Source organism: Ursus americanus, chromosome X (assembly GCF_024610735.1).
Source record: "Ursus americanus isolate L20-20 chromosome X, mUrsAme1.1.p, whole genome shotgun sequence".
Taxonomy (NCBI): Eukaryota; Metazoa; Chordata; class Mammalia; order Carnivora; family Ursidae; genus Ursus; species Ursus americanus.
The window spans coordinates 86,645,715-86,670,635 of NC_142164.1; the positions used below are offsets into that span (position 1 = coordinate 86,645,715).

The 24,921-nt window shown below is 41.2% G+C and overlaps 1 long non-coding RNA gene across 1 annotated transcript in view; it reads left to right on the forward strand.

Moving 5' to 3' along the window:
• The window catches only part of LOC148106976 (uncharacterized), a 511,020-nt gene that overhangs the window by 383,394 nt on the left and 102,705 nt on the right, over positions 1 to 24,921 (forward strand). The window lies entirely within an intron of this gene.

Consider the following 24,921-nt stretch of genomic DNA (forward strand, 5'->3'; position numbering starts at 1 on the left):
CTTGGGGATTCTGGCAGGGGGCTGGACAAATCGAAAGCACAGCTCCTGGCTGGGTTTGCCAACACTGTTGCCAAACAAACTCAGATAAACTCGTTGCAAGAGAAGCCAATAACTCAAGAGACTAGGGTTTGAAAAAGAGGCAGGGAGACATTTATTTTGAGTGTTGGCAGCCGGGCAGGTGGCAGGCTCAAGTCTTACCAACCAACCTCTCCGCCCACAGCATGGACAGCTAGAGTTTTATAGGGAGAGGTTCAGGGGGGAATGAGCAAGAAAACAGGCAGAGAGTGTGTGGTCATGGTTGGGGGTCGGTGTGTGTTCAGCACAGGACCATGGGCAGAAATGGGGACTTGTGGGGTATGGCCTTCTAGGCTAGGCATTCCGTTGTTATCAGGGCTTTCCCGGCCTGGCAGTTGGGAAGTTCTGGTCATTGCAAAACATCTTCATTGATGCCTAAAGAAAGTGCGATAAGAAATGAGCACAAAGGGTTTTAGTTAGAGCATGAGTTAAGCCAGCTCAACTACTTCTGGTTTCAACTGTTGGGGTCTATAGTTGAGCAACAGGGCTCATTGATACATCCGTGTCAATTTCGGGTAGTGTAATAATGATGCATTCTCAAATAAGGTAATTGAGTAGGGTTAAATGACTTACAAAGGTTTGGAAAGGGTTAAAGGAAAGCAAAGGGATGGCGAAGCATGAGGAATAAAACAGCTGAGGTTCAGTTACTAGCCCTGGGTCTGAAACGGTACAGGGAAGGAGAGTTTTCCAGGATGTAGAAAGAACTGTGGGCTGCACCTGGGTCTAGGAGAGGGCTAGGTGCAGGGGTTGTGACCTTCAGTAGAGGAACATGGCCACTGTAAAGCAGTGGCCAGCTGGAGGAATAGATATCTGGGCCTTGTTCTCCTCCCACGTTCCCATCTCCTGCCAGTGCCTCTAATAGACTGAACCCTTGAAGCCATCTCGATAGGTCCACCTCATAGGACAAAGAGCAGAGTGGAAAACGCAGCAAGTGGATCTGGAGGGACAAACAGGGTATTTGCCTGAAATTCCTATTCCATTTAACCTGCGTTATCCGATTCTGTGGAAAATAAAAGAGAAAAACATATCCTTATATTTTTATTCATTTTATTTATAAGCTTTATTTCCTCATCCTGTCATCTTTTCCTTAATTGTTAAAAGAACTATTTTTTTTTTGCATTTTTCAGTCCACTCTTTACCATCTCTATTGTGTGTTTACATTTAGTAATCTTAGTTTTCATCAGAATGCAATCTTTCCCAATGTTATATTCTTTCACTTGTTGCCAGGTGAACTGGGAGTCCCGAAGATTCTTGGTCTTGTCAAAGGAATGAATTCAAGGACAGACATGCAGCACAGGAGATGAGTAACACAAGTGGGAAAGTTTATTAAAGTGAAAAGTACACTTTTGAGATATGACAGCCAAGGAGGAGTGGAGGGACAGAGAGAGAGAGAGAAAGAGACAGAAAGGAAGGGAGAGGGAGGGAGATAAAGAGAGAACATTCCAGGAAGCGAGCAGTGAGTGCACCCTTGGGGCTGGGTTTCTATCTTTTATTGACAGTTGTTAACTAGGGGGAAGAATATTTATTACATGGAGCAGGAAGCAGGGTTTTGTGCCTTTTCTTCCTTATTTGGTTAGAGGTTTTCTGTCATGGCATCCGCCATCTTGCGCCTGTCTGGTTTGATCCAGCTTCTTGTGAACTGCTACGAGGTCAGTCCTCTGACCTTCCCCATAGCTGGCCATGACTCCTTGTTGCTGACTTCCAGGTATCCTGTTAGAGCCTGACTGTCTACTCGGACATTTCTTCCTCAAGGACTCTGGGCCCTTGAAATCTTAAGGGAAAATGGGCCATGGTCCATCTTTTGTAACTACTTCATGCTGGTGTGGGATGTTCACCCTGCCGGAGGGCTCCAGAAGTCCTTGCTATCTAAGTTTTAGGAAGCCTGGATGGCCAGTGGGGAGTGAAGGACGTTGTGACTCGGTCTAGTGGGTCTTGATAGTCATTTATTTCAGGGTAAGCATCTAGAGATTTATCTGACTGAGGTGAGAGAGAATCCATTTTGTTAGTAACTTTAGGATATGAGGTCCAAACATTAGAATAAGGAATATGGTTATTAAGGGTCCAACAAGAAGGTATAGCCATGAAAGGCCTGGAAGCCAGAAGAACAAGGAGTCTCAACAGGAGGAGGAGGTAGGGGTGGGTTTATGGGGAACTGTGGTCCAGTTAGTTACTGTCCCAATGACCTAGAAGCTTTCTTTAACCTCTCCAGATGAACTGATCCATACACAACACAATGTGTGGACTCCCCTCAGTTTTGTGAGAATGTAGTCAAGGGCCTCTTGCAGCCAAGTAGCTTGCTGGCCGATTTTCTCTAGATGGATCTTACTTCACAGGAGGAGTTAATATAGGGGTATAGCAGGTGGTGTGGGCCATCATATAGACTCGGTTTTGTTTAGCAAGCAATCAGGTAATTAATAAGAGGCACTTCTATGGAAACAAAAGAAAAACATAGGTTAATGGTTGGAGTAAATTATAAACCCAGTGCCTGCTCCCTGAGTGCTGTCAGTGAGGAGATTTCTAAATGTCAGGCTCAAAGCACCCTCAGATGGAGTGGGATAAGGCAGTAGCAATCAGATGGGTTTTTCTGGTTTGTGATTCAGTCGTCTCTGGTGATCATTTTGAATGGCCTATAGAACAGGCACAAAGATTGTCTATACACGAGTTTTGTGGCAGTTTTTCTGAAGTTGACCTAAATTTGTCCAGCTTTAGTTTGTAGAGCTTCGGGAAAGAGGACAGTTTTAGTTTTTAATGACTTTAATTCCAGAGAATGGAAGAAGATTAGAAACCTTAGTTTGGAGGGCCAGAGCCAGATATTTGAGGACACTAGAAGAATTTAGGATCTAGTCTGGTTTATAATAAATAGTATTAAAATCAAATATTAAAAAGATGTGTTATTGAAACACAATTTCTCTCTATAATCACCCTTATTTTTATCAAAGATAGCCAAATCAAGACTAATTTGTAAAACAAGTCTGAATTATTTACATAAGTGCAACAAGAATAGTGATTGGCCATATAAGCTTTTTAAAGTTTGCTTTACTGGAACTTTTCACAAGGAATCTCTAGATTGAACTTTTAATAGCCTCTCGTGGCCAGATGCAAGCCAAATAATTGTCATCAGACTTGCCTGCATTACCTATAGATTTAGGTGCCCCAAATGTCCTGAGTTTCTTGCACCCTCCAGAAAGTGACATTCTTTACTCACCTGGTAAGGTGGCTGAGTACTCTGTAAGCAAGGTACCAGGCCAACATTTCCAACGGGCTTCATTGGCCCCACAAAGTCAGCCTTAATTCCTTAAAGTTATCTGATCATATCAGAGTCTGTGCATGTCTCTCAAATACGACATTCCAGTCAAAGCCTTGGTAAAATAACCAATGATTCCAATGGTGTCCTGTTAACAGGGAGAACAGATTCTCACTGAACTTAATCAAATTATATTGCCATGAAAGAATACTCACTGAGAGTTTCTGAATTTCAGGAGGTTCAGGTAGGGAGAAAAGATAAATGTTTCAATTGGTTCACAAAGGAATATTTTATCATATTTCTGTAAGTCATAGATATCTTTAAAATTTCCTTAAATCTAGAAGAGCAAACATCAGAGAACCAGCAATGTTTCAAACAAAAGTAAAACCAAAAACCAAAAAACAACCTATAATCACCTTCCTCAATTCATTTAGTCCCATGTTATTAATTCTTGTTCTGTTTGAATGCAGCTTTCCCATTAGTTCTGGAAATTCCTACTCAGTTTAGTTTTATGATCTTAAGTATATTAGAAATCTGTATTTGTCAAAAGTCCTTTCCATGAATCTCCTTGAAGACGAAACACATTTTGCAAGAGCATCAGAACAATAACTGTAAATGACAAAAAAACTCAGAAATAGACATGGTTAAAGATCTGATGAGAGTTCATTATAATGCAGCTGACAAGGAAATCTAGTTATTTCTGTGACATGGAACATTTTAATAATTAGAACGTCAAGTGATAACCTTATGCCAGAACATATTAAAACTTTAAGAATTTCATATAATTTCTAGAACAGTTATAGCATTTACACATACCATATACAACCTAAGGCTTATCATTATTTGTTTGACAATGCTTCCCATGTAACTTAACAGACAAAATAGACAAGTGTAACTAGTCAAAGAGACTTCCTTTACAATTCAAATCTCAGGAAGTTTGTTAAAACCCTCGGAAAGTTTTAAGGCACGTGCCTAAATAGGATTACAGATCATTACAAATTTCAATATTTATATTTAACCAAGGTAGCAATAAGCAATTCCACAGGAAGTTACATAGTTGTTAGCAAAACGTAGCTCCTTTGGTATTGAGAAGTTTTAAATTTCTTAAGTAATCAAAGACCTGATAAAGATAAAACGTAGAAGCTTTGGTTTTCTGGGCAGATAAAGAATTAAAAACAAAACCCTTTGTTTATAATTTCTTACCAAGAGCAGATGAACAATCCAAGAAAACTTTGTCTCTTTAACAGAAAGAAAAGCAGAATTTCAATCATATACCAGTGTACTTTTAAAATCCATTCATTTCAGGGTGCCTGGGTGGCTCAGTAGGTTAAGTGGCCTACTTTTCGTTTCAGCTCAGGTCATGATCTCAGGGTTGTGAGATAGGGCCAAAGCCTACTTAAAAGTCTCTCTGTCCCTCTGTCCCTCCCCCCCCCAACAAAAATCCATTCATTTCAATTGTAGTTCTAATTGCACATACTTCTTTTCTTAATGTATTCTCATGCCTCATACCTTTTTTTTCAAATCAAAAATACATCTTACTTTCCTTTCATACAGAGTTGCTTCCCTTATTTCTATCAGTCTTAATTACATTTGACAGAATTTTTTTAAAAGATTTATTTATTTATTATTTATTTGAGAGAGGGGGGCGGGGAAAGCATGAGTTGGGGGGAGGGTCAGAGGGAGAGAATCTTTCAGCCTCCATGCTGAGCGCAGAGCCCGACACAGGGCTCGATCCCATGGCCCATGAGATCATGACCTGAGCTGAAACCAAGAGTTGGATGCTTAACCGACTGAGCCACCCAAGTGTCCCTATATTTAGCAGAATTTTAACTCTCAGAACCCTTAGTCTCTAATGAAAGTTAGGTAGTAACCAGTTGTGAACTGTTGTATCAGGATTCTTTATCTGAAATCTATGAATACATTTCATAATTTCTAAAGACCTTTGTTTTTCCATAGTACAATCTTTCAAGAAAACAAAAAGCATGTTTACCAATAGACCCAAGTATCCTGTTTTTCCTCAATAACAGGCCCAAAGTGGACAATCTGCATTTGGTAATCAATGCTTTAGTATTTTATCTTCTTTGAAAAATACTTAGGTACCCAATGAATTCAACCCAATTATCATTTAAGTTAGCACAACTTCAAAGTTTCAAGTTACTGAAGGTTTTGAAAGCTATTTAAAAGTTTTACCTATAAAACGTTTTTGTTTATCCAACCTATTTGTTCTTAACCATCACCCATGAAAACTTTATGAGACAGGCAAAATTAACCATCATATTAAGTCATCTTTTTGCTGACAAGTTGCAACAGAGATAACACGAGCTTCTTTGACATTTAGTAAACCTTGGGAGAACAAAAGTTTTATATTTAATGCTAATAACTCTAAAGACATGTCTGTCTTAATGGAGCCAACACACTTAATTAGCTTTAATACAGGCTGTGTTGCACCTGTGTCCACCAAAAGTCAATTTGTTCCCCACTGTCAATTGTACTTGGGGCTCCTGTGGGGAAATTTGAAGTAGATGGTTTTGATTCCAGGGGAACCCTGGGGCCCCTTCATGCTGATTTGGGAGTTGATTTAGTTTGAACCTCATAAGGAGGTAGCCCAACAGCTTGGGGTGCTTTTTCCCCCCCTTGGTAGTGAGGGTAGGAGGGGCAGGAGCCAGTGACATTGGAGGCATAGAGGATGGTATGGGAGCTGGTTATGCCCATGGTGGTGCAAATGGGAGGGGGAGGGGGAGGCAGAAGAGATGAGGTGCTGTCTACAAGGCTGGAGGCAGAGAACAGCCCAGAGGGCAGAGAAAGAGGACTCTTAGCCCTAAAGCTCATCAGCTCAGACAAATGAACCGACGCATGGTTTCTTTCCACCCACAGAAAATATAAATAGGCAGTCTTTGTCAGGCCGGAGAGGACAGGGAACCTCCCCAAAAGCAAAAGGAGTTTTGGCAGCTGCTTGAGAATATTCCTCAAAGTCCCCATCCTGAGGTAAACCAGCCAGACAATTGGCTCCAAGTATCATAGCTGTTAGCCCGGGAAATGAATGAGGGAGAAAGCCCCACATACCACGAGAGTCAGGCAACATTCATCCAGTCTTCTCAGGACAGATTCCAGATCTGACACACAAAAGCAGAAGCAAACAAAGAGGAGACAAGTGACTCAGGGAAAAACAGAGGGAGGCATGTATGCCATCTTGGCCGCAACTATTTACAAGAGAGACGATGGGGGTGGCACACAGAGAACAGGACAGAACATAGGTAAGGGGGCGGATTAACAGAACAGAGGTAGAAGTCACCTGAAGCAGCTGAGCTGATGGTGAATTGTGGGATAGAGGGTCAGGAGAGGGGTGTCCTCAGGCCCTCTAAAGGAGTATGGACAAAACAGCGTTTTGGTATAGGGCCATAAAGGTGTGACCATATGGGCTTTGGGTCCATTTTCCAGAAGGGATCAAATTGTAATATGGTGTTATAGTTGAGACTACCATTTATTTATTTTTTTGTCAGGCGTCCCTGTCCTCTAGTTCACGTTGAGGTCAACAGTGTTACAAGAGAAGTGGGCTTGGGAAGGAAACATACAAGGTGTCAGGGTCAAACTGGTTCCAGTTTCTCAAGATGCATCCTAAGGGGCTGTCAGATGGGATCGAGGATTGGTTATTACCCATTTAGAGGAAAGACAGTGACAGTCTTCTGGGCTAGACGCATCCCTGATGAACCCGAAGGGTGTCGCCTTGGATAGTCTGGGCCCCAGGGACATCTCCCTGGAACCATCCAACTATCGTCCCTGGTTCAGGTGAGTGTCCCTGACCTGCAGACATCTTTGGTCTAGCCTGCCTCCCGAAGGGAAAGCCCCTGCCCATCCTTCCTTTCAATCAACATGACTTGCCTCCCCTGCCCTGAGATTGTATGTAATCTGGTGAACCAGCAATTTTTGTTTCCTTTTTTAGGCCTTTTAATGGGAGCTGATCATAGTGTCTCGAGATACAACTTAGGGGAGAATTTTTGGAGACAGAAGTGGAATTTTCCATTGTCTTCAGGGAGAGTTGACTCCTGAACAACTATTCCTGGGTTTACATTCTCGAGAGGGGGCTCCAACCTTCTCCTGAGAACCTCAATAGAAGTCCAGGGTCCTATTATCCCGAGGAGAGCTGATTCTCTCCCAGGATCTTGATAGGACCTTAATTAGGAACTTTCTCTCGGAGAGTTCTGATGGCAAGTGGACCACGGGCATCCCCAGGCTGCTGCCCTTTTGCCCTGTCACCGCAGCAATGGCTGGCAGGCTGTGGGATGACTTGGCTGACCCAGGCATCCCAGGGCTTATACCTCATCCAGTGCCTGTGGTTCCAGGAATGTCAGCCTTCCTAAAGACCAGCATAGGAATGACAAGAACAGTGTAACCCTGAAGTCCCGGGGTGGAGTCGTTAGGAGTGGACATTGTCATGAGTCCAAGATAGCTGAATAACCGATAGGCCTCTCAACAGTTGGTGGCAAACAGTGGCCACCGTGAGTGGGGGTCCCTTTAATGGTCTATATATTTCTGGTCTGGACCCACAGAAATCTTTTGATCCCTTCTACTTGGCAGCCAGTGCAGGTGGAATTAACCTCTGTTTTCCAATTCTCTGAATCCCTGAATTGCTTGGATTGAATGGCATTCAATTAAGTGGTGAATAAGGCAAATCCACAGGGAAAAGTCTCATTGGTTGGGGTCCCTTGCTAAGACGTGAAATGGCTTATAGCTAATTTTATGGTGACCCAGGCAAGCATAACAGTGAGAGTTATAAGATCTCTGTGACAGGTGGCAGAACGTCCTGCAGGTGTCCTTTGCCGTACCACTGGTGGAGGAAAATGTGGAAGTAGGTATGAGATGAAGCATGGGGAGGGGTCAGAGCATCCCATGACCCAGGAGACATGAAACCAACCTCCAAACACTGCTTGGCATAAGGGCAAGCCTCCCCCACTCTCAGGATCATCTCTTAAAGTGAACCCACTCAGAAATCGAAATCTTATCTTCCCCTTAAGTAGTTCTTGTCATGCCATACAGATTTTTAAAATGTTAACCAAAGAAGAACCGTCCTTGAAAATGAGATTTCTACTTCTGAGTGTGATACTGTGATATGTCAGAGCTGAAGCCTAGCTCTTCTTTCCTAGTTTTGTGTTGGCTTATTTTAACAGGGTACGGTATCGTTTGTTTGTAACGGGTGCTACGTAACCTGATGTTAACTGTGTAGTTGAAAGTGTTTAGCTATCAAGCGGATTCCTTAGTAAGACTGAATTTTTTTTTTTTTTTTGTCACTGAAGCATTCTGAGTTTTAAAGAAAAATACTGGTTAAAACAATTTTTACCTTCTGGGATCTACTTTATTTATTTATAAAAGATTTTATTTATTGATTTGAGAGAGAGAGAGAGACAGAGATAGTGACAGCATGAGGGGGAAGGAGAGGGAGAAGCAGGGTCTATGCCGAGCAGGGAGCCCGAAGCGGGGCTTGATGCCAGGATCCCGGGATCATGACCTGAGCCGAAGGCAGACACGTAATCGACGGAGCCACCCAGGCGCCCCTAGGACCTACTTTTTTTTTTTTTAAAGATTTATTTATTTATTTGACAGAGAGAGACAGCCAGTGAGAGAGGGAACACAAGCAGGGGGAGTGGGAGAGGAAGAAGCAGGCTCATAGCAGAGGAGCCTGATGCGGGGCTTGATCCCATAACGCCGGGATCACGCCCTGAGCCGAAGGCAGACGCTTAACCGCTGTGCCACCCAGGCGCCCCATCCTAGGACCTACTTTTTAAATCTTCTATCCCCCCGTAGTTACCAACTGCATGTACCAGGCCTCTGGAAACTCGTACGTGAAACTGAACCAATTTGAACCAATTTGATAGGAGTAACTAGCTATAGGGCTTGTTTTCCAAAGAAGAGCATTGTTGAGAGTAGCAAGATTATAAGGCTACCTAGGTGTGTTGTAAAGCTGTGCAAAAAGTAACTCAGCGAGTTTCGTGAGCGGAGATGTAGTGCTCAAGTCACATTCTGCTTTAAAAGGTTGTAACAAATACAAATGAGTTAGGGGAAAAAAAAAATAAGGCGAGCCTGAATGCACTCGATCTGCCCAGTGTGGGTTCCGAGTCGTCCCCTTTGCAGCTGTTGTCAGATGGAGCCGACGCAAAAGCGCTGAGAGGAGTGTCTGTAGTTAGTCAGAACAGATGAGAGAAATAAGCACAACATGTTAACATAAAAGAAAAGGACCAAAAGAAATACTTCTGATGAGATACAGACAGCCTGGGAATACCGGACATTCACCTAGGGATCGGTGTAATGGGTCTCTGTGTGTGGTGCTTGTGTCACTTCATTAGTGGCCGTGAAGCAGTCTGGGTTTCTTCCGCTGTGAGTTTAAGACAACGAGGGGGTCTCAGAGCACTGGATGATCAATCCTTACGTGTGTGACCCCTGGCAAGCCAGAAATTAATTACGATGGAAGGGAGTTCCCGGGGCGCCTGGGTGGCTCAGTCAGTTAAGCATCTGACTCTCAATTTCAGCTCAGGTCATGATCTCAGGGTCCAGGGATCGAGGCCTGCATCGGGCTCTGTACTCAGCAGGGAGTCTGCTTGAGATTCTCTCTCCTCCTCTGCCCTTCCCCCTCCTCTCTCTCTCTCTCAAATAAATAAATAAATCTTAAAAAAAAAAAAAAGAAAAAGAAAAGTGAGTTCCCTTTAGGACTGCTACACGTCTCTAGAAATAACCTGAGACATTTCCCATGGTCCTTAGTTGCCTAAGTACACCTTTTGGCAGGAAATAACGAGTGTCCTTTTATTCTTTGGAGCTGAAAATCAGTGTCTCATAAATGCTACCAGACTGTCCGGTTCCCGGGTAGATCAGAAAGAGAGAGTAAAAGAACAGGGACTAAGCAACTCTCCAACGCAAGGAGATGAGCCTTGGAGACTCACTGATGAAGAGGGTGGCCCAACCCACTGTTACCTTTCCCTTTCGTGGTCACCAAAAAGATGTTGCCAGGTGAACTGGGGAGACTCTGGGCCCTGGGGCCTCCACCAAGCCAGACCCAAAGGAGTGTCCGAAGGTTCTTCACGAGAATGAATTCAAAGACAGACACGCAGCACAGCAAATGAGTAACACAAGCAGGAAAGCTTGTTAAAGTGAAAAGTACACTTTTGAGATATGAGAGCTGGTGAGCTCAAGGGAGAGGGAGAGAGAAGGGGGGAGAGCCAGGGTGGAGGGGTGGGGTGGGGAGAGCTAGCAAGCTAGTAAGCTGGGCGACCTGGAGGTTAGGTTTCTATCTTTCCTCGACAGTTGTTAACTAGGGGGAAGAATATTTATTACTTGGGACAGGAAGCAGGGTTTTGTGCTTTTTCTTCCTTATTTGGTCAGGGGTTTCCTGTCATGGCATCCGCCATCTTGGGCCTGTCTAGTTTGATCCAGCTTCTTCTGGAGTACCAACAGGACAGGCCTCTGACCTTCTCCGTACCTGGCCACAACCCCTTGTTGCTGACCTCCAGGTATCCTGTTAGAGCCTGACTAACTGCCTACTCTAACACCATGAGTACAGATTTCCAACAAATATAACTGAAGATGCAAATTAAACTTTTTTTTTAACTTAACTTTTCTTGGTATAAAACAGTTTCACATGGATACACTTATTCTGAATCCCCAAGTGGCCTTTTAATTTTGCTCAAGGTACTTTTCAGAAGTCTGGTGGTTTTTCTTTATAACCTCAGCTTTACCAAGGGGACTCCAAGTTCTTTGAATACTGAGATTTGAGATGGATTCTGTGTCAGAATCCAAATCTTCTAGTCCCAGAAATTGGGAACGTGAAAGTATTTCTGTTTCCTGTAGCTATATTTTGTTAGAGGTTGAATTAAATTGTCTACATACAGTGGGGAGTGAGCTATGGAGAGAAAACCTCATGACAGGAAAGTTAATTGATTTTCCAAATGGTTTCTATTCAGTGGCTGCCTGTGAGTCCTGATGGGTGCAGCTCAAACAGCCTTTGTAGGATTTAGATTGGTTTCAGATGACCTCCTCCACAGCTTAGCTCATTCACACTGGGAACATGGTGTTCCTGGGTCAGGACAGAACTCCGATTTTCCCAGGAAGAACTTCCTTCCCAGGAAGGAGCTTGGGAACAAGCATGATGGTTGATTTTATGTGTCAGCTGGGCCATGGTGTCCAGATATTTGGTGGAACGTTATTCTGTTGTTTTGACAATGTTTTTGGATGAAATTAACATTTGAATTGGGGGATTTTGAGTAAAGCAGATTGCCTTCCATTATGTGGGTGAGCCTCGTCCAATCAGTTAAAGGCTTTAACAGAACAAAGACTGACCTCAGCAGGAAGGATACACACACACACACACACACACACACACACACACACACAGGTCCTCTTGCTTCTGTTTCTCTGGAGAAACCTGAAGAATACAATTAGTAAGAGCTCAACTTAATAGAAAAGGAGCTGTTTCTTCTCTGAATTATTTTGTTCTAGTTTTTAATGTGTAGGTTGTGGGAGCTCAGCCTTCTCCTTCTGAGAGATTCACCCGTGTAAGAATCAATATAATACCAGCTTTTGCTTTCTTTTGTTTGCAACCAAGAGAAAACTGAGAGTGAATCTATATTTACCTAATCTTTCTGAGAAATTCTGGTATGATTCCTTGTGTACTTTGTCCTTTATCACATCTCCTTTGTCTTGGAAGCCCTCTCATGCAGCTCCTCCTTCTCAGATGGGGATTTCCCTGGCTCTGTGGAGTGGTAGTAATTACTTGCTCCCTTTCATTTGCCCGCTAATCTTGCTGAAATACGCCATATTTATTAGTTTCCTCAAGGTAAGCCAATTTGTACCGTGAAGTTTTGGCTTGTTACTAATATCTGTCCTTACCTCCTAATCATTATACAGATTATGCCTGATGTTTACATATTTTTGGTCATTTTAGTAGAATTCGTTGAAGACAGGGAGTGTCTTAGTTTAGATATCCAGAGAGCAGACCAGAGACAAGGATTCAGGTACAATGAGTTTATCTGGAAAGTGACTCAAGGAGAGTGAGGTAGCGAGTAATTAAGGCACACAAGAGAGGAAGGTCAATAACGCGTACTGTATCAGGTAGTGTGCAGGTACTGTATCAGCTATTGTAACAAAGTCCCACAAATTTAGTGGCTTAAAACAAAATTTATTTTCTCACCGATCTGGAGGTCAGAAGTTCAACATGGTCTTCCTGGGATAAAATCAAGGCATTGGCAGGGCTGGGTTTTCTCCTGGAGGCTCTGGGGACAGTCCATCGTCTGGCCTTTCCCAGTTTCTGAGGCTACCCACATTCCTTGACTTATGGCCCCCTCCCATCTTCAAAGCCAGCGAGGGCTGGTCAAGTGTTAATTACTTTGACACCGACCCTTCTTCTGCCTCTCACTTTCACTTTCGAGGACTCTTGTGATAACATTAGGCCCACCTGGATAATCCAAAAGAATCTCCCTGTTTTCAGGTCAGCAGATTAATAACTTAAATTCCATCTGTAACCCTACTTCCCCTTTGCCATGTAATGTAACATATCACATATTTTAGAGATTAGAATATGGACATCTCTGGGGCTCCATTTCTCTGCCAACCACAGGCACATTAATGATTGAATTACAACAGTGGACAATTGCGGCAACTGATTTGGAATATACTTGTAGCCTAACCTAACCAGAAACAACAGAATGAATTCTGGGAAATGTAGTTAACCTAGCCTGATTGACACATTACAAAGCTACCACAGTCCATTTTTTTTTTTAAAGATTTTATTTATTTATTTGACAGAGATAGAGACAGCCAGAGAGAGAGGAAACACAAGCAGGGGGAGTGGGAGAGGAAGAAGCAGGCTCATAGCGGAGGAGCCTGATGTGGGGCTCGATCCCAGAACGCTGGGATCACGCCCTGAGCCGAAGGCAGATGCTTAACCGCTGTGCCACCCAGGCGCCCCACCACAGTCCATTTTTGTTGACTTCAAACTCAAGTACCTCTCCTTGAACCATACTTAATCCCCAAATAAAGATTATCCTACGTAAAACAGAAAACATGATACTTCTTTTCCCCGAAGAGGATAGAAATTTCCTTTTGTGTCTTTGGGTGGCAGTCATTCTTCTCCTTGTCAATTCATGCATCCTTTCTTATGTAACTTAAAGATGACAGAAAGTTAAGTTTTTAATAGGTCCCATGCTAGATGATAAGGAGATGACAGAGGGCAATATATTAAAATATTAAATGATGTATAAAAATTAAATTATTAAATACAAATATTGCAATAAAGAATAAATATAACTACTGCAGTCCTCATTTCTGCAGTGGTCATGTGCGTGTAGTAGGTATTTATAACTATTCCCTTTGTCCTTAGCAGGCACCTCATTTCCTTTGGATCTTTACCTGGTGGAGTGACCCAAAATTTCATTTCTGAAGGGTATGGGCTTTTAAGACCCCTGCCTGAATTAAGTTGTTACAGTTTTCCATAACTTTAATCATAGGATGTGGGAGCACCAAGAGGCAGACATTCTTTCTCATTCCTTGTCCCCATTGTACGATAGTAGTGACCCAATTTCCCCTTGGTTACCAGGATTAATCAACCCAACCAGATTAACCATCTTCTCTGCCTATTCATTCAGTGGCACAGGACACTTAGCAGTCTCAACTTTCAATTTTGAGCAATCATGATTGGGTCCCTTGGTGGACCCTCATTCTTCTCTTTGGAACTAAGGCCTCTAGACCATTGGAGCCTTAAGTCACAGGGGTGGAAAGCAAAAATTCTGCTAGAGTGTCACTTGGGGCAAGAGTGAGAGGTACCATTCCCAATTCCACCCCTCGATTCCTGGGTTTATGGAAATTGGCTAAGGTAGCAACAGCATCATATGTTGGATGCTGGTTTAGACCTTCTGGAGCCTCCTGGAGAACTTGGCTCAGCTTTGTAAGGTATTGTTACTTACCTGGTGCTGCGCCTGCATCTTCAAAAGGCCATTCTGCTATTGTATCAAGTCAGCTGCTTCAAGATGTTACAGAACATGGTTAGACCTGTGAATTCCATGAGTCTGGGCCCCCTGTCACCCTTTATTTGCTATGAAGTGAGTTCCTTGGTTGGAAACAAGGCTGCGTGCAAAACCATGAGTGGATAAGGCATCCTCTAAGGCTATGGATGATAGATTTGCTAGAAGCATTTTGTCCAAAGAAGGAAAATCCACACCCAAATGGAATGTCTGTTCCAGTAAGAATAAAACACCGCCCCTTCCATGATGGAAACAGCTGGCTGATCACCATGGTGAATGGTGTCATATTAAAGACTCTGGTTTCGGCTGCTGGTAGTTTGGGTGCTCAGCAGTGGCTGTAGCCAGGTCAGCCTTGGTGAGTGGAAGCCCGCTTTGCTGAGCTTACGCATAATCCCCATCCCTGCCACCGTGGCCACTTTGTTCAAGAACTCATTGGGCAATGGCAGGAGTAGTCCGAGAAGGAATCTAAAAATATATATTTTAGTTAGTTTATTATTGTTTGCCAAAATGTTCTTGGCTTCCAAGGGACAAGTCAGTACTGTAAATCATTGTATCATTTAGGAATTACATGGGGCTGCTCGTGACAGTGACTTTCAATAATAGTGACTTAGAAGAACTACGAGCTTATCTTTCCCTTTTATGAAAGAAGTCTAAAAATACTCAATGCAGCAGGGATATAGTGTCTTCCTCTCTTTTGCTATGGTATCCTTAGCAAATGGCTTCTATCCTGAAGGTTGCCTTGTGATCCAGGATGGTGGCTAGATCTCTAATAATTTCATCAAATTCAAGGTTAAAAAGTGAGAACTACAAAAGGAATATTCGCTAGCTGTCTCTTTCTCTTTGTAAGACCTTTTCCAAAAATTTCTCCCAACAGCTCCATCTGTATCTTATTAGGTAGATCTTAGCCACCTGGGCAAACCTAGAAACACTGTAGGCTGGGAGATAACTTTTTTTTTTTTTTTGCTAGATGTTACCTTCCCAATTAAAATTGGCAATTTTTAACAAAGGGAGAAAGACAGAGTGGATATTATATTAGCAACCAGCAGTCTGACATAGCACAGCCAGCTGATTTTCCATACGCCACCCTCCATTTGAGATGATGTGTGGTTCTAAGTATATGTGCTTTCATTGCTATGACAAAATTGAAGTGGATGAGACCGCCTCTAGCTCCTCTATTCTAGTTACTTAAAAGATACCCGAATCCTATACACAACCTATAAGATTTTATTTGTTCATATTTCCTCGAAGGAAAAGGGATAGCGAGTAATGAGAGCTTTTTTTTTTTTTTTTTAGTTTCTGGTTTTAGCGTGTGTGTGTGTGCGCACGCGTGTGCACGCCAGATTTGACACAAAAATATCCAGATTCTTCTCGTCCACCTAGAAACTTAATCTGCAAAACCAGAATGATAGAAACTAAATGCCAGCCATGTCAATAGATAATTCAAGCTGATAAAAGGAAGGGACACCCCAATATCACTCTGAGTCAGATGATATAGCAGGCTAAGTCCTGAGCCTTTCCCTAGGCGTCTATAGCAAGTCAGGCTGCTGTGAGGAGCCTTCAAAATTGCTAGCTCCAAATAAAGATGAATATCTGCATTTGTTACAGGTTTTGTTCACATTTCCACCTCTTTTCTTCTTTCATTAATAATGATAAGCAAGCTATGATGGTGTTGCTCTTTAAGATAATGATAATGATTCATTTCCCTTGTAGCTTCCTTTATTTTATAAAGCCTGAGCTCTGAGCCCAGTCATCATAAGACCTGCGTGGGTTGGGGGCAGTCATCAACTGAGCGTAATTCACAAGTGATCATAAAACCCATTACTACTTAAGAGTATTCACCCACAAGAAAATGGCTCATTTGGGTGATTCAAAAGCTCTTTAAAATAACCTCCCTAAGAAGAAAACTTTTCTAATTTAGGCTATTAGTCATTTCTATCTGGATTATGAGTTAATTACATCAGGTACTTTCTGCTTAACACCTAAATGAAAAAGTTAGTGTCAGGGCACAGGGTTTTGAATGGGGTGGTGGGTGAGCATTGGATAGGGAACAGGCAGGAATAAGGCTCAGAGGGTTTTTCCAGGAAAAAGAAGTAGAAATGGTAGAGTTGGGTTGGAGTCAACATTTGTCGGGCTGGGGGCATGGTAAATACTTCAGGCAGTTAAAAGCAAGTGAATGTCCAGGAGATAAAAGATGACTCTTGGAGAAAAGGAAGAGAAACAAGTTAAACGTGGAATTCTTCTTAATAATTGCATTGACTTGACCCCCTTTTCCCCCTTCTCACCCCAGATAGCGTCTATCAGCAAATCTCATAATCTCTATTTAAAAATATATCCAGAATCCAACCACTTCTCTTTATTTCTATCACTGTCGCCCTTTTCTCCTGGATGATTCCAATAGCCTCCCCACTGATCTGTTCGTTTCCACCATTGTTCCACACAAAGCAAACAGAAGGTTCCTTTTAAAACAAAAGTTAGGTCATGTCACTCTGTTTCAGACTCTTCAATGGCTTTCTTTTGTCTCTCAGTAGAAAATCTTAGCCATGGTCTCTGAGGACTGGCCCCTGGGTCTCTCCTGATTTTATCTCCCAACTGTTTTCCTGCCTCATTCGACTCCAGGCATTCTGGCCTTCTTGTTGGACCTCTGCAACACCAGCTGGGCCTTTGCATTTATGATTCTCTCTCCCTAGAATGCCCCTCTTCTAGAAATCTTCATTCATTCGCTTCCTCACTTGATTCAGATCTCTGCTTATAGGTTAGCTTTTCAGCGGACTTATCCCCGAATAGCTGCTCTAAACAGGCACTAGCACCCCACCTGGTAACAATCCATCCTTTGACCCCGCCATATTTCCTCCCATAGCACTTATCACAACTAGACCTCTCTGTTTGTTGATTCATTGTGTACCTTCTCTCACTGGAAGGCTTATTGCTTAAGAGCAGATTCTTTGTCTATTTGATTCTCTGCTACATGGAAAGCACCTAGAAAAGTGGCTGGCACACAGCAGTGGCTCAATAAATGTTTAGTGGATGACGGCAGGAATTGCTTGAGGCCTCAGGAGGGTTCTGGGAAATCTTAGAGAAAAGCGGAGATATTCTTGCTACACATGGAGTAAACGTTCAGCATCTTCTCCAATCAGATGCTGATCACTTTTGCTCTGACACAAGAGGTGGGGCTGCTTTGCTGAATCTCTGAGATAAATGTCTCTGTGGCACATTTAAAACATTGACCATCAAAAAATAAAAAAATAAAATGCTGACTAGCGAAGATTACTTGAAAAATACTTCCATTCGATTACCCAAAATCCTTCCTGGGACAATTATCAAATGTACTTGCTAACATTAAATTTATCTTTCTGGTAAACATTTTGCTTTGGCTGCAGTCGTTTTGGATAGAAAAGGGGTCATAAATTTGTGCCAGACAAATCCCTTTTCAACCTTATTAATAAAGAAAAATAATTTGTGCTCATACATGACATACTTTCAATTTATGGAGTTCTGAAGTTTCCTAGATACTTAATGATTTTGACCCGTTTAAGCTCATCATTTCTTTTATAGTTAGTCTTTGTAACTACGGTTTCTCCCAGGTTGGTTGTTATTGTCATTTGAATGCGGGCTTAGTTGGAATTCTGCTTTGAACAGACTATCTTGCGATGGTTTTTAATGTGTCAACCAACTTAGACTGAACTACATTTCCCAGAATTCATTGCCTTGTTTGTTTCCAGTTAAGGTCAGCCTCAAGGGAGATTCTTAGGAGATTTGGAGGCTGGAAGAGAAGCACTGGCCATTTTTTTTTTTAGCTTACATGAGTTCCAGTTCTTCCTCATGGGACTGCAGCTCAAGCTTGTTGGTTGCAGTCTGCTTGTGATTGTCCCTTCCTCACTGCCTTCCCTGTGCACTTGAAACCCTAGCACCACATGTGGAGAAACAGCCTTACAGAGACCACTTAACCAGCTCCCACAATCACATAAGGCCAATTCCATATAACAAGTCTCTCTCAGATAAACATATATGGATACACACATATAGATATACACAGGTAGATATAGAGACAGATAGAAATACCAGTGTTTCTCAACTTGGGGCAGTATTGCCTCTCAGGACATTTGGCAATGTCTGGAGACATTTTTGGTTGTTGTTATTTAGAGGGGGTGGGGGAACTGTACTATTGGCATCTGGTAGGTAGAGACCTGGGATGCTGCTGAATAAACTATGATATACAGGATGGGCCCCCATTTCCCTACAGAGAATTATCCAGCTCAAAATTCCGATAGTGCCACTATTGAGAAACTCTGATATAAATACAGATATAGATGGATCCTAGTGGTTCTGCTTCTCCAGTTTAATTCCAGCTGATACAGATTTTGCTACCAAGAGTGATTCCAGAGGCATGAACTCTTCTGAAGGAAATTTAGATGGGGCTTTCAAAAGCTGTTGATGTTATGCTGAAAATGCAAGATACAGTGTCTTTATTTTTATTTACTTCTTTAAGTCAGCTCTATACCCAATGTGGGGCTTGAACTCACGACTCCAAGATCAAGAGTCACACGTTCTACCGACTGAGCCAGCCAGTTGCCCCTCCAGAGAAATGAAATCTTAAGGATGAGTTCTCTGAATTGGCTTTGAGTCTTCTGGAAATGGTTCTCTAATCTGATTAGATTTAAATGCACTAATGAATCGGGGCGCCTGGGTAACACAGTCAGTTAAACATTTGACTCTTGGTTTCAGCTCAGATCATGATACCAGGGTTGTGGGATCAAGCCCCACATCAGGCTCCGTGCTCAGCGTGGAGTCCGCTTAAGACTGTCCTTCCCTATCCCTCTGCCTCTCCCCCCTATAATAAATAAATAAATTGAAACAAATAATAAAAAGAAAATGCACTAATGAATCTGTTTCCACTGGTGGGGAGGGTGGGTGCTAGTAGTCACCCGCATGATGTGGCAATAGAAATACACGAAATATCATCATTGGGTACTCCTAATCAAATGCCTATAGAAGGTGAGATTCTAGATGACCATGTATTTGATGCTTTAGAATATTTTCATGAAACTAAGGAGTATAATGGAATTGGCTGGTGTTCCTAACTGTGCTACACAAAGTACGGATAGGATGAGCTCAGAGATTTGAATTCCCAGCTCAATATTTACATAAAGGACCAGAGAGCTTCTACATCTGGCCTGAAATAAATCCTTATTTTCTGTAGCCACAGGGCTGAGGTTTCTGAAAACCAAACCTAGAGTTTCTCCCTACCAGTGGCTGAATTACATAAACTGAATTCCCAACCTTGAGGCATCTCTATTAATAAAGTCAGGGCATTGATTGGGAAAGACTGAAATCCCGAAAAACTGGAATGGGGACCTATGACAGATCCTGATAAAACTGGGATCTCTAACTTTGAAGATCCACTGAGCCTTTCTTTGCGGCCCTTGCCCGAAACGGATAGCCCTCCTTTGCCTGAAGAAATCACAATGGTCTGCCCTGTGGTAGTCACTTTGTAAGGCACCCTTGATCCTCTTCAGGACCTACCTCCACCACTCCTCTTTGCTTGCAGACCTATAACTAGACTCAAGTCCCAGCAGGGATCCAAAGGGTGAGGTAGAAAGTGTGACCCATGAGGGCCTGCTATGCACACCAAAAAAATCGCATGATTTTGTCAGTTTACATAGTCAAAAACCCAAGGACTATGTGTGTGAATCAATCATAAAGATATGGGGTCAACGTGAAAGGAATATAAAGTTGGATCAGGTTGAATTCTTTGATATAGTCCTGTATTAGTTAGTTTGGGCTGCCATAACGAAATGCTATAGACTGGGTGACTTAAACAACAGATACGTATTTTCTCACAGTGCTGGAAGCTCAGAGTCCAAGATCGAGGTATCAGCAGGTTTGATTTCTAGTGAGACATCTCTTCCTGGTTTGCAGATGGCCACGTTCTTGCTGTGATCTCGTATGGCCTTTCCTGTATGCACATGCAAAGGGAGAGGGGGGACTCTCTGGTGTCTCTTCCTCTTCTTATGAGGATACTGGTGCTGTTGGATTAGGTCCCCACCCTCATGAGCTCATTTAACTTTAATTATCTCTGTCAAGGTCCTATGTAAAATACAGTTACCTTGGGGGTTATGGTTTCAACATGTGCATTTGGGGTGGGGAGACACACTGTTCAGTCTGTAACAGGGCCCACTAAGCAAAGGTTCTGTATTCAGGTATTAGCTTGAGGGCCTTAAAATGGCTCTAACAGTTTGCTTGATCAGTTGGCTGAAACATGAACCCAAAGGTGATCTAAAGTAAATGAAATTGAAATGCCAGAATTGCCTTGGTAAACTGTAGAGGAAAGTATCCAAAAGCTTAGGGATATTGGAATGTCAAATTGGCTTTATCATATAACATCTGCTCACTCGCCCGGAGAGTGTTCTAAGAACACACCTTTTACCTTGGCTGTGAGAAATAAATCTGTAAGGGGAGTCCCAGCATCCTTGATGAGCTTTATGCTGGCTATTTTCTATCGGTCAGAAATTACAGCGGAACTGCTCCCATAGAACTGGAATCTCTATGTGTACCGAGAATGACAGAAGGAGCCAAGTGGCAGCATTTAATTTCTATTGTAGGTTGAATTGTGTCTCCCCAAAATAGATGTTAAAGTCCTAACCCCCCCATACCTGTAAATGTAACTATTTGGAAATAAGGTCTTTGCAGATATAATCAAGTTAAGATGAGGTCATACTGGATTAGAATGTACCCTGTCCAACCTCTTGATTGCATCCTTATGAGACCCTGAGCAGAAAAACTAGGTAAGCCAGGTCCAGACCCCCGAGGCACAGAGACTATAAGATAATAAACGTGTACTACGTTAAGCCACAATAGCAAATTAATACATAGTTATAGACGCTTGAAAATCCAAAACTGGGGTACCTGGGTGGCTCAGACAGCTGAGCATCTGACTCTTGGTTTCAGCCCAGGTCATGATCTCATCATGTGTTGTGAGATTGAGCCCCACATCAGGCTTTGTGCTCAGCGGGAAGTCCACTTAAACATTCTCTCCCTGTGCCCCTCCCCCACACTTTCTCTCTCAAATAAATAAATAAATATTAAAAAAATAATCCAAAACTGCCTTCTGAGAGGCTGAGAAACTGAGCTAAATATCGTGTCTAAAAAGAAAAAAAAAAGCTAAGGAAATGGTGATGTCCAGGAGGCTGAAAAGCTGAGGAGAGCTTCTGAAGTTTAATAAACTTAGGGGAGGGACTAAAGTTCAGAGCCTGTGAAGAAGGAGGGACCCTGCTAAACACCACAGCTTTTAAGTTGGGATTCCTAAAGACCTCGACTTTAAGAATGATGGTGAATGGCCAATACTCCAGCCCTCAAAATGACTGAAATCCAGCTTTGAAGCAGCTCAATACCTGATCGGTAAAGGTGATATGCCCCAGCTATAATGGCCTTTCAGAAACAAAGTCAATTCCTCACAGGAAGAAGAAACCATAATCCAGAGCTTCAAATTGTCTCTACGGGTTTTCGTACACAGGGAACAACATACAGTAGACGTAGGCAGGCAAATAGTCAAGGAGAAAAATTAAAGAGTAGAAATAGGCCTTCAGTAGATCAAGTACAATGTTAAGATACATGTTGTTAATATATTCAGAGATTCCAGTAGAGAAATAGGAACTATAAATAAAAAGAGAATTCGATGGAAATTTTATAACAGAAAAGATATAATAACTAAAATTAAGAACACAACGGATGCATTTAAGAGAAGATTAGATGTAGCTAATGAAACAAATTATAAAATTGGAATATAGTTTAGAATAAAATCCTCAGAAGTGAACCATGAAGAGACAAAAAGAAAATACAAAAAGAGAGGGAGAGAGAGAGAGTATAAGATCTGTATGGTGCACAGTGAAGACATCTAGCATATATAAAATTTGAATTCCAGAAGGAGAGGACATCAAAGGAAATTTAAGGAGATAATGGCTGAGCATTTTCCAAAATGGATGAAAGGCATCAGCCTAGAAACTGGAGAAGTATTAGAAACCACAAACAAAATACATATAAAGAAAATGACATTTAAACACATCAGAGTGATACTACTGAAAACCAAAGACAAAGAGAAAATCTTGACACCGACCAGAGGGAAAATATATTTACCTTCAAAGGAGAAATACTATAAATTTTAGAGGACATCTCAGCTACAATGATGGAAGCCAGAAAGCAATGGAATCTTCAAAGGGATGAATCTTCAAAGTGAATGAAAATAACTGCTGACCTATAATTCTATACCCACCAAAATATTCTTCAAAAGGAAAGCAAAACTAAAAACATTTCAGGAAAACAAAAACTTAAAAAAAAAAATTGATCACCAGCACACCCTCCTACAGAGAATTACCATAAGGAGTTCTTCATGCAGAAAGAAAATGATCCCAGATAAAGACACAAAGAGATCAGGAGGAATGAAGAGGTTAAAAAGGGGGGGGGGCCTGTAAGTCATTCTAAATAAATACAGACTGCATAAAACTGTAATGATAATGTCTAACATGGTTTATATACATTTCAACACTTCAACAATACCACGAGGGATACTAAGAGATGATTTGGTCAACATCCATAGGTTATGTGGCAGTAACAAACAATCCCCCAAATGTCAGTGAATAACATAATTGTCTTCATTTCAATATCCAGCCAATAAAGTAACCATTCTATGGGACATACTGTTCTCATGGCAGAACAAAAAGAAAAATGGCAGAATTATCCAGTTGCTTTAAAGTTTCTGCTTGAATATCACAATCACTTCTACTTACACTCCACTGTCCAATGTAAGTAATATAGCCAAGCCTTATGTCAACGAGTCAAGAAAATTGACCACAGGGAGGTACTTCAAATCATGTGACAATGGGCTTGACTATATAATCCTTTACAAAGAGTACAGAAATCAAAACATATTTCTGAATCTGAAAAAAATACACTCTACCACAGAGTATAAGTGAAATTAATGTGTTCTAAGGTCCTTATATTTTCTGGGTTGTGGGAAAATATCTAATTTATATTATAGCCTGATGAATAAGGAATTTATGTTTTAATCTCTAGAGTAATCTTGAAAAGAAGAGTAAGAGAATGTATAAGTAATATGCTAACAGAGGAGAACTTTAATAAAAAAGAATATTTTATCCATGCAAAGAAAGCAAGAAAGGAGAGGATAAACATAAAATATATAGTATATGTAAAAAAGCTAGTATAATGAAGATTTAAATATAAATACATCAGTAATTACATTACATGTAAATTATGTAAATATTCTAGAGATCATCAGACTGAATAAAAAAAGAAAGCTCAACTCTATTCTACTTATAAGATACATACCGTAACAATAGCAATACAGAAACTGTGAAAGTAAAGGTTAGAAAAATATACATACAACAACTTACCACAAGAAATCTGGTGTAGTTGGACTAATATCAGACAAAGTAAACTTTTAGACAATAGGCAGTCCTAATAAAAGAGACATTTTATTATGATATAAAGGTTAATCCACCAGAAAGATGTGACAATTCTAGATTTGTATGTGTCTAATAACATACTCCCAAAACATATAAAGCAAAAACTGACAGGACAAAATGAAGCCATAGCCAAATTCAAAAGAATTGGAGTAAATTTTAATTTGCCTTCCTCAGTTACTGAAAAGTCAGGTTTATGAATCACATTATTCAAGTCTTTTATAAACTTGCCCGCATATTTTCTAATTTTTCTACCATTTAATTTATGTTCAACATATTGAAGTATGGCATTTTTTCCTTCCATATATATAATTTTATATATTTGATCTGATACGAACTAGGGAAAGTAGTCAAAGTCTTATGATACTTATGTAATTGTCTGTATTTTTTCCTTACATTTTTTTTAGTTTCTATTTCATGAATGATAATAAAATGATATCTGGTATATATATATAGATGTTACATCTCCATTGTAACTTGAACATGTACTAATTAGAAATTATGTTTGATTATGAGTAATAGAGACATCCTTCTAAATAGTAGTTTAAGACTGATGAAAGTTTTGGGGTGCCTGGCTGGTTGGTTAAATGTCCGATTCTCGATTTCAGCTCAGGTCATGATCTCAGGGCTGTGAGATTTAGTACAGCCTCGGGCTCACGCTCAGCTGGGAGTCTGTTGGAGATTCTCTCTCTCTCCTTCTGCCCCTCCCCGCCCCAGATAAATAAATAAATCTTAAAAAAAAAAAAAAAAAGACTGATGAAAGTGTTACTCTTTCACATAAAAACATCTGGATCCCAGGACTTGTAAGAGGGCTCTTTAAATTCATTAATAGCTGGTCCAGTTAAAAAAAAAAAACACAAAAAACCCTACTTGACCCATGAGTAGAAATCACAAAATTACAAAACAAAGAGAGGAAAAACATAATCAAAAGCAAATGAATCACAAGTATTAAAATAAGCATGACTTAAAGGCTAAGAGTTAAAGACAAATTATAATTTTGGAAAATGTACGGGCAGCACAATCTTGTTTAAAAAAAGACTTAAGCAGGAGCTGGAAAATAAGCTGCCAATGAAAAGAACTATGAGAAATAAAAACAAATATTAGAAGTAAATGAAAATGTTTGAAGAAG